The 11246-nt window shown below is 39.9% G+C and overlaps 1 pseudogene; it reads right to left on the bottom strand.

The window, feature by feature from the left end:
- Window positions 1-5832: 5832 nt before the first annotated feature.
- On the bottom strand, window positions 5833-8664 carry LOC136379560 (cullin-5 pseudogene; annotated as a pseudogene).
- Between the last annotated feature and the right edge of the window lie 2582 nt (window positions 8665-11246).

The raw sequence follows: 11246 nt of genomic DNA, 5'->3' as shown, positions 1-11246 counted from the left end.
CCATCATGTAATAATATTATCCCAATCAAAACTTCTCTAACCAGCCCTAACGGAACTCACTTCTGGTGCAATAGAACTATTCTAAAAACTGTGAATGCCTTTTCCTCCTCCCTTGTGTCCTGGTAATAATTGCACCACAATTAACATATTATGGAAAGAATTCTCAAACCAGCTGAGGACAGGTAGAAATAAACGGGCTGCCTTCCTCCTGGTCCTCCTTGGCCTTACCCTTGCCACCTCTATGGAATAGGTGGGGCTGGCCTGGGCCATAGTATATGGACTACTAACCAACTAAAGGAAGACCTGGACCAGGCCCTTGATAATTCAGCCACCTCTCTAGCCTCCCTCCAGAGACAACTGACCCCTCTAGCTCATGTGGCCCTACAAAACCAAAGGGCTTTAGATCTACTAACAGCAGAGAAGGGCGGTACTTGTCTCTTTTTACAGGAACAGTGTTGCTACTACATCGACGAGTCTGGCCTGGTCAAGGAGAATGTGAACTCTCTCTGAAAACTTCAAGAATGAATCCACAGTGGTCAGGCTGTTCCTAGAGGCCCAAATGAGAGTAATCTCCAGGATTGCCTACAATCAAATGCTTTTGCAACCCCTACTCCAACTGCCCCAGGGAGAGGTCCACGAAGGAGGCCCCGATAGGGGTAACAGCAGGAAGCAGCTCCAGAAGATGGCCGGCCGAGACCGACCTCCCTCCTGGACCTCATACCCTTTTTTCCTTCCCCTCACCTCCTTTTCTTTTATCATACCACAGAGTTGAGAAATGATGGATACATGAATCTACCAAAACTTCCAAACTGCCCTTTTGCTGTTCTGCTAGGCTGTCTGACCCCACCCTTACTTACTGGACTATGGCCCCCGAAACAGAAAAGTTCTAGGACGCTGGTCAGCCGCCCCGAGGAGAAGCGTTTCAGGAAGCCCATATCGTAGGACTGCAGAAGGGAGCACACCAGAACTGCTGACGCAACACACACTTGCTCAAAGCTCTCCCTTAACCCTATAAAAAATTTGCCTCAGAATCTGTTTGGGTGCACTTCTCCTGGAGGGGTGCCCGGCAGGTCTTTCTCCTCTAATAAAGCCTGCACACCTGGTGTTCGAGTGCCGTCTCATTCTTACACTATCAATGGGAAAACACAACTCATTCACAGGAAGTGTTAGCAAGCAACAGTGACTGTGACGTTCTGCTTCCCAGGCACATTTGCATTCTGCGGGGGTCAGCAATGCTGTAGTCACCACAATGACTACCTCAGAGTAAAATTCCAGATGCTGAACGATTTGAAAGTTTCTATTTCCCTTTAAAGACTACCTTACTCTCTCAGGGCCTTGCAGCTCTTCACTTTCTTTGCTACAATTGCAAACAACGAGCCAAGTTTTATTGTTTAATGTTAGAAATTGTCAGAAGAAAAATTTTTATTTTATTCAAATTTGCTTTTAAACTTTTTACAAGAGAGAGGTAGGAAAATGTAGCTACCATTTCAAAAGCCAAATGCTGTTCTGACTTTTTTATTGTTTTGGAGAACAAAGGACTGGCTTTCTGTTGGGAACATCAGAGTTGATTTTATGTTCAGACACACTGAAGAAGTAACAGCAGGTTTTTGCATACATCACCATTGCTTCCAACAGCAGCCTTTTTTTCTGTTGTTTTATAATTTTCAAAACATGGTTCCGAGTTACTGAGAAACACTAAGGTTTGAAATTTAGGTAGACACCAAAACAATCTGGCAGTAAGAGAGTCCTCCTATTGTAAACTGAATACCACAAAGACGACGGAGAAAACTGCTGCTGGCGAGGAGCAAGGTCTTGACCTGAGGGTTTGTCTCAACCAGGTTCCCGAAGTCCTTTGTGGAGCAGCCTGATCATAAATATTCTTTGTTTATCCTTTGGCTTCATTTATCAGCATAGAAAGGCGATGAAAAGTACTTTACAGTAATTAGCTTTATCAATTCTTTTTAATTAAAGTTGATTCCCTTTTTAAAAGAATCACACTTTTCTAACTTCAAATTTTTCCTTCTCAAGAGCACAGAAACATGGTTCTGTTACCACATTTTTGAAGCCAGCCTGAGTGTCTCTTCTCTTGAACATTTACCTGACTCAGGCCTGCTGACCAGATGGTTGGATGTTGAAAATGACTGGTGGGGTGCCAGGACCCTTTAGGAATCTCAGCCGTGCTCACGGCCAAACTCTTGGCAGGAAATACGGCTGAGCTCTCCAGGCCTCAAGGCTAGAGGCCAGCGGCCTGGTCTCATTTAAGGTGCCTGGATTCTTGCCAGCAAAGGTAGATCTCTCTGTTATTGCGGCAATTTCCACCCCCCTCACAGCTGCACTGGCTAAGAGCTAGATCCAATGCTTTCCTGGGTGGTTATCATTTTTAAAGCATTCAATATTATCTCATTTAAAATTTCTATTTGGAGGTGTTATATTATGTACATACTATATTAAATAATAGTACATGTGTGTAATTTATAAATAAACATATAGAGGGAAGTCATGCTTGAAAATATTTTCTAATGGGAGTCCTCAATCAAAGAAGCTTGACCTGATTGGTGGTGGTGCAGTGGATAGAGCATTGACCTGGAATGCTGAGGTCCCAGGTTTGAGACCCCATGGTTGCTTAAAACTAAGCTTTTTCTCACACCCTTGATTGCATGATGTGGGTTGGTGCACTCTCATGAGGAATCCCATTATGCCTCAATAAGTGACTTTGTTTCAGACTTCCTTGTTTATATTGTATTAAAGGTTTGGATTTCTACACTATAAAGTGGGGCAGACCGGGAGCTTGCTCTCTCTCAGTTCCTGAGATTAGCATTAGAGAGGAGAGCAGAGAAAGGCCACATAGAGGAGAGAAGCAGCCAAGATGGTGGGGTGCTGTAGGAGAAGCCAGTTTGTGCAGTTTGTGCAGAGAGAAGGAGATGGGGAACAGAGATGAATAAGGCTGGTGAGGTAGACATCTTTGATTTTAGGAAACTCAAATAAGTCAGTGGCTTTGGGAGCCCTGAATGGAAAGGGAAGTGTTTTGCCACTGTGTGTATCTCTTGCCCATCAGGTGCAAGCTAGGATTAAAGCTGATGGCCCACCAGTTCTTGGCTCCATTATTTCATTACCATCTGTCCAAATCTAATGCGAACCTGCATGGGCCAGGCAGCTGTGATGGTGGCTGTGGCTACTGGCCCTACAAGTTCATAATGATATTTAAAAAAAACCTCACTGGTCACTTTTGGAAAATGTTAGCCAATTATTCTAAAACAAATCAAGCAGTGAGCCTGCCTTTCCTGTGTGAACTATACCCTCACACTCAAGGACTAATAGAATTTGAATATCATTACCGTGGTACCTGGAGATACAAGTTTAATTTATTCTGTAACCAAGCCTGTAAGTCAGTCAACTCGTATATCAAACAAATTTCTTCTATTTAAAATAACTGAAATAGCCTGACCAGGCGGTGGCGCAGTGGATAGAGTGTCAGACTGGGATGCAGAAGACCCAGGTTTGAGACTCTGAGGTCGCCAGCTTGAGCACAGGTTCACCTGGTTTGAGCAAAAAGCTCAACAGCTTGGACCCAAAGGTCACTGGCTCGAGCAAGGGGTTACTCAGTCTGCTGAAGGCCCGTGGTCAAGGCACATATGAGAAAGCAATCAATGAACAACTAAGGTCTTGTAATGAAAAACTAATGATTAATGCTTCTCATCTCTCTCCATTCCTGTCTGTCTGTTCCTGTCTATCCCTCTCTCTGACTCTCTCTCTGTCCCTGAAAAAAAACAAACAAAAAAAACAACACTAAAATAACTGAAATAGATTTAATCTGTTCCAGCCCTGTGAAACATCCCCAAACCATCAGAAATTATAAAAAAATATGTTTTTAATTAAGAAACACACATGTATACTTTACCAATGCATAGCAAAATATATGAAATAAAAGAAAAAAGTATTATTTCGTACTGTAGTCTTACCTTGGAGACAGATGAGTGCAGCTAACGGAGGTGAATGGCAGAGGAGGAGGGAGGGAGGAAGGGATGCAGGCACTGTAGACACATAAACTAAAATTGCACTTTCTTAACACTAAATGTAAACTAAAACTGCATTTTCTTTACTTTAAACAAAACTAAAACTGCACTTTCTTTATTTAAAATGAAACCACAAAAACTTAACTGTAAAAAATGAACTTTCTTAACTTTAAACTTAACCTAAGCTTAACATTACATATTTTTCATTTAATCATCACCTGTTTTTGCCTTTTTGGCTGCACTTTCAGCACTTTCACTGGAAGGACTTTTGAATTAAAATCTATCCAAAAAGGTTTGCTTTTGCCTGCCTTTTAAAATGTTACAGAAATGTGACAAACAAGTGTCATTAAAAAGTGCTGAAGCATGACCAGTTGAAACTTTTTCTGGGTGTTTCTTTTCAATGAAACTTGAAAGCTTCTCCCACATTGCCAGCATGTCTTTATTTCACTTGTAGAAATCACTTCTCCAACTCTACCTCCTCCTCACTACTAACCTCTTGCAGAAGCTCTGTATGTTGCATAATCTGTAGCTCCTTCAACCCCTCAGTTAAGAGTTCCTCCTCATGTTCCTTGACAAACTCGTTTACATCACCCTCATCTACCTGCAGACCCATCGACTTTCCAAGGGACACAATCTCCTCCAACACTTCTACCTTGGTCTCGGTCTCTGGTTCAAATCCTTCAAAGTCCCTGTCTGCAACATCAGGCCATAAATTTTTCCATGCCAAGTTCAAGGTTCTTCTTGTAACCTCTTGCCATGCCAAGTCAATAATGCGTAAACATATCACTATGTTGTAGTGATCTTTCCAAAACTCTTGAAGGGTTAGAATTGTATTCTCAGTCACCTCAAAGCAGTGGTGGAACTAGTGCTTTGTGTAAAGCTTTTTATTTTTTAATTTATTTTTTATTTTTTAAATTTTAAAAAAATATTTCTTTCAGATATATATGTACATATATTTGGCAATTTTACTGTTCATATTAAGATTGCAACAATTCTGCTTATGCTTCTCAGGGCTTTCCTATGTGGTGGTTTTTCTCTTCCTCCTAGGTGACTGGTACTTATTACTTTTAAAACAGAATGTCTTCCTTTTCAGAAACCTAATCAAGAGACTTTAAAATACCAAAATATTTCTATGCTAGAGAATTAAGGGATCAGTTACATAGCTGTAACATATGAGAGGAAGAGATTTCTGCTTTATTTTTAATAAATTTGGACATAACAAATATTTGGAATATAATAAGTGTATTAGTAAACACACTTAATTTTGCTATTTTAACTTGGCCATCAAAATGACTTGCCTAGCTCCATACTTTTTTTAAACAATTGAAGAAACAATATAAGCTTCATTTTTTCAAAACAAGCTCTCCAGTCATATAAGATAAAAAATACTCCTTATCATTTAACAACAAACAACTAAAACAGCAGTCTCCTGATTAAAGAAAGCCACATCTGTAAGTTGGAAAATTTTAACACCATTTTTAGGTCACCAATAAAATCCGGTTATTACATGAAAGCAGTGTGTGAACAAATAATTCGACACTTATTACCTATCTTCTCACCTACAACTGCCCTCCCAATGTTGTGTAGACCAGTTCACTCTTTTGATCAAAAGAAACCAAGAATGCTATTTCTAGTTTTAATCACATTTTAAAACAAACATAACAGCATTTTTCAGTGCACAAATATCTGAAGATCCTTCCTTGTGCAAGTACATTTTTATAAGACAGGAAAAGGGAGAGAAAAAAAAAGCAATTAAGAACCCCACCCTCACCCTTCCCAAATGCATTTCTTCTGGTGGATATAAGTCAAATTTACTTTGAAGAGTTCATGAAGGGCTCTCATGAATACAAATGTCTCCACAAAACAACATGCTATTAAAGAGTGTGTAACATGAAGGGAATGCCATCATGCTAACTAATGTGATGGGCAAAATATAGTTGTTTTGTTAGGTAAGGCAGAGATTTTAATATTTCTGTAATCAAAGTTCAAATAAACCTTCCCCCAGCACAAACGGTTACAACTTTCTGCCCAAGCACTCCAAAATTTGGGTTCTTAGTATTGTCCGTGATGTCCAAAATTATGCCATGTATATGAAAGTGTTGATATCAGATTCATCTCTTCTGATGTATTTGTGCTCTATTAGCCATTCTATTTGCTCTTTTATCATTTTCTTTTGTGGCAAGAACATGTTTTTCAAAATTTCTACTAATTCAGTCTGCAGCTGAGCATTACTAATTTTCTTTCTCATCTTCATTATTTGTATGATAGCTTCCTGGGTTCTTAGTATTCTTAGCTGAACTATTTCTTCATTCTCTTCTTCTCTCATTCTTTCTGTAGTGAGCTGCAAGCATCCAATCAAGTTTATTTTACCTCTTTTCTGAAATTTTGCATTTTTTAAGACTATTTTATTTATTGACTTTATACAGAGAGGGGAGTGGAATGAAAAGTAGTTGCTTCACTCTAGCTGCTCATTGATAGCCTGCAGTATGTACCTTGACCGGGCAAGACTAGGGTTTTGAACTGGTGACCTCAGCATTCCAGATCAGTACTCTATCCACTGTGCCATCACAGGCCAGGCTAACAAGTGTCATTTTTACTTTTTTCTTTAACATTCTACTTCCTTACCAACACATCTTTTTTGCATTTTTTATTAAACTGCATTCCTGGTTCACTGAGAAGAGGGTACCTTCTGTAAAGTCTTTGGGTGAGTTAACTTGAGGTTCGTACAATAAAACTTGTCGTTTGAGCTTTGGGAAAGCTACTAAAGACCATGAAGTCCTTCTAAACTCAGCGTTAGGGAGTTTGGTTGCAAGTTTTAGATTTTCAAAGCTGATTTTCTCTCTGGGTCTTTGGTTCCATGCAAACAACACAGCCAGCTGAAACGTTGTTACCTCCAAATCATATTGACCTACTTCATTCTTAAATGTTATAATTCCATTTGACATGAGATGATGCCAATGTAGTTTTCTTCCACTATAATTTTTTTAATAGAATTCTTCTACTTCAGGTATCAAATCTTCCAGTTCAGTAGGAAGTGAGACAAAGACTTTTTCAGAACTTCTTGACCAGGCACCAGCATTCAAAATTTTAATATTAACTGAATCAGCTGGTAAAGCCAATTTATTATTTTCCTTAAAAGCCTGGTTCAAATCTTCAGATACTTTTATGTCCTGAAACATTCTAGCAAGCTTGTTTACATAATCTGCTGGCATACCAACTTCTCTTAGCCACTCTACCATATTCTCTTCAATTTCACTATCAGCAGAGATGTCCAGTATAAGACATCGTGTCAAATGAGCTTTGTGATACCTCATAAAAACATCTTTGTTTTGCACGTATTTGAGTACCAAGAGCACTTCTTTCAGCTTTGCTTCAATCTCTTCAGAAGTTAGTTTTTGCTTAATGGTGTTTTTCTTAGTAACATGTCACAGTAATTGGCAAGCAGCTCAGGGCATTTTGATTCAGGCTGAGTTTTTAATCCTACCCCTTTCTGCTTCAAAGGTAATTCAAGTTTAAATATGGTAGCGTCATTAACAACTGCTTTATATGCCTTATCTCTTGCAGTAAGAAATCGTGGATCATGTTGAAAAGCTTCTTTGACAAGTTTACTAAATCTATTAAATAGTGTAAGAAACTGCTCAACATATTTCTCAGAGTCAGTAGTAATAGTTTCAGCAGCTGCTACCATATCTGCCAGGCCAGCACTAATGATATGTTCCTCCAAGTCTTTCAACATTGGTTGTATCCCAATAGGAACTTTGTCCATTAATGAAAACATTAAGTGGAATTTTTCAGTTTCATTTCGCTTGATCATGCCTTGGCACTCTGCTAAGATAGTCTCCTTAAAGGATGTCGCCAGGGCATTTACACAGCATTCCATGAGGGCTTCAACAGAGGTACATTCCCGTCTTGTTTCTAAATAATGTAGTGCACGTTTTTCTTCTTCTTTTAATTTAGCATCTGCATATTTCATATAATTCTGTACACCATTTTGTTGAAAATACGAGGGTGCCTGTGTTCTATAAAATCTCTCTGTTGAATCCAAGTATGCCTTTTCAAAATTGTCCCTATAAATTTGAAGCTTATCCTCAGGATTAGAACAAAGGTTAACATAGGATTCTCTTACTCCAATGACCAGCTGAGAATCAAAAGCTTCACCTCATCTTTCAGCATGTACTAGCTTCATGACACTATCTTGGAGTCTGTTCTTTATATTTGAAAAGATTGACTCATTCCATGTATCAAGCATGAGCTTTCGAACAATACCATCTTCTACATTTGATTTTTTATTACCTCCCTGTTTACCCAATAAAGTAATCTCTAGTTGGCAAAAAGGCTTCAGTAAAATATCACATTGTGTAAAGAATTTTTGCCATTCAACAATATATGCTTTTAGCAAAGCTGTATCATCTTGATGGCTCAGTACTCGTGCCTGTGCTTGCTTTATAAACTCAAGAATATCTTCTTTTAAAGCCTGGTGAATTTTTGCTGGGCCTTTATCATCCCACAGACAGACTGCATGCACATCCGAAAACAGATCGAACCATTGCTGTTTTGTAACAGATTCCTGGCATAATAGCTTCAAAACAATTGGTCGCATGAAATCCCATTTGTCTTCAAACTGAAGAGAACCTTTATTGTTTGGCAGCATTTTCTTGGGTTTTCCTTTGATGCGTCTTAGGCTTTCGCTGGAGAAGAAACTGAGAACCTCAGAGTAGCAACCGCCTCATCGGTCAGGGCACATGCACCACGTCCCCCTCCCGCCGAGGCCAGACCAGCGGCCTGCGAGCACCGCTCCCGTCAGCTCACAGCCGGGCCTTCCTTGCGCGGGTCGGTCCCGGCTGAAGCCTGTCGACCCCAAGGCCAGCGACCCGCGTTCCGGTTTTTGGCGGCAGCCTCCAGGGACAACTCCCACATTCCCACCCTGACCCTGAACCCAGCCTTTCCCGAATTGCTGAACCCAGCAGTCACGGAGTGTGTGTCAAGCTTTTTAAAGTTGGAAATGACCTGCTGACCCATAGGTTGCAAGACTGAAGTTGTGTTGGGTGGGAGGTAGAGGACTTTCATGAATTTGAACTCATTGAGAATGTCATCTTCAAGACCAGGTGGGTGGGCTGGAGCATTATCAAGGATTAGTAACGCTTTCATCGGGAGTTTATTTTCTTGAAGGTATTTCTTCACTGCAGGACCAAAGACAAGATTTACCCATTCACTAAAAAACTGCCGCGTAACCCATGCCCTAGCATTGGCATGCCACATAACCTGCAGTTTTTCTTTAAGAATCTTGTGAGTCTTAAAGGCTTGAGGATTTTCAGAATGATACACTAGCAGTGGCTTTACTTTAGTCACCACTAGCATTTGCACACAATGCAAGGGTCAGAAGGTCCTTCATGGGTTTATGGCCTGGCAGCTTCTTCTCCTCTGTGGTGATGAAAATCCTCCAGGTCATTTTTTTCCAAAACAATCCTATTTCGTCAGTTGAACATTTGTTGGGGGATGTAGCCTTCCTTTGCGATAAGCGCAGCAAAACATGAGATGTACTCCTCAGCTGCCTTAATGTCAGCACTCGCAGCTTCACCATGCCTCACCACCGAGTGGATGCCAGATCTCTTCTTGAAATTTTCAAATCAGCTGTGACTTGCCTTAAACATATCTTCTGCTGCCTCTTTTGAGGTTGATGGTTCTTTCTTCTTCAAGTCGCCATAAATAATACCTGCCTTTTTGCATATTACAGTCTCCGTCACTGTATCTCCTGCCAGCTCTTTCTCTTTCACCCACACCAGCAGAAGCTTCTCCATTTCTTCATGAATATTTGTCCTTAATTGGGACAGAATTATAGTTCCTTTTGCTGGATTTGCACTTTTATTTTTATTTTTAAATATTTTTTTAAGAAATTATACTGGCATTCTGGTATAGTTAACAACAGAGTTGGCATGAACCAGGCCCAGAATGCCAACCATCTACCAGCTACTGTTCTCCCAGCAGTGTAACACTTGCCTAGGTACAAGGCAGCTGCCTATCGCTGGGAGTAATTTGTGCTTTTGATGGCATCCTTTTGTTTAAGGATGGTACAAATTGTAGATGTATTGCGGTCGTACAGCCTTGCCAGTTCAATCACTCATACACCATGCTCACGTTTTTCTATTATTTCTTGCTTTGCTTTTATTGACATCATTTTCTTCTTCTCACCACTGTTTTTTATACTCACTTCCTTTGGCCCCATGATAGTACACAAAAAAGAGTTAGTAAAAAATGAAAAAATGATTCAAGAATGAGTACAGCGCACAAGATTCGACTTGATTCTGCGGGTAACACGTGAGAAAGAATGAGATGCTGGTGTTGTGCTGACGATACTGGACCTGTGTGCCAATGCACCAACTAGCGGCAGCTTCCCAAATCATGACTCGTATCTTGAATTTCACTCGGATCTTGAACAAAAATATGGACCAAGTCGCAGCTTGTATCTTAAAAAATTAATATGTTGGTCTGCTTGTATCTCAAGGTACCACTGTATTTGGCAAATCTCAAATGAAATAAGATCAAGGCTGTGACCATCAATAACCACTAACATCAAAAGAAGAGAGAACTGAACATGGCATGTCTCCTGATGGAAGAGCCACCACCATCTTTATATTAAGAAGTTCTGCCGAAATATTGAACCTGAATCAGATTGAGCAACTAAATCTAGTATTTAGGGAACACAAAAACCTGTGGAGCATGTTAACAACACCAGGGGCATGCAATAAGCAAAACCAGATTGTGGGAGATGTGATAGGAAAGATAACCCATTTTCTATTTTTTCCCATTGATTTAAGAGAGAGAGAGAGAAGCATCAACTCATTGTTCCACTTAGTTGATCCATTCAGCTGTGTACTCATTGGTTGCTTCTTACATATGCACCAGCGACCTCACCTGGCCAGGGACATTCTATCCACCAACCCACCTGGCCAAGGTCAATAACCTGTTTTCTTAAACAAATATAGTTCAAAGAAAAACAAATGGAAGGGAGCCTATAGCTTTACAGAAATTCAAGGTATCTAAACCAAATGTAATGTGTGGATGCTTTTTGGATTCTCATAGCAACAAACTTTTTTTAAAAAAAAATTATGAAACAATCAGCAAAACTTGAACAGTGACTGGACAATAGATGATATTTAGAATTGTTAATGTTGTGGGTGTGGTCATAGCTTTATGGTAATTTTTTAAAAGGCCTTTTTCTTTTAAAGATACATA

This window comes from Saccopteryx leptura, chromosome 8, assembly GCF_036850995.1.
Source record: "Saccopteryx leptura isolate mSacLep1 chromosome 8, mSacLep1_pri_phased_curated, whole genome shotgun sequence".
NCBI classification, from domain to species: domain Eukaryota; kingdom Metazoa; phylum Chordata; class Mammalia; order Chiroptera; family Emballonuridae; genus Saccopteryx; species Saccopteryx leptura.
This window is presented reverse-complemented; position numbering and strand designations above follow the sequence as displayed.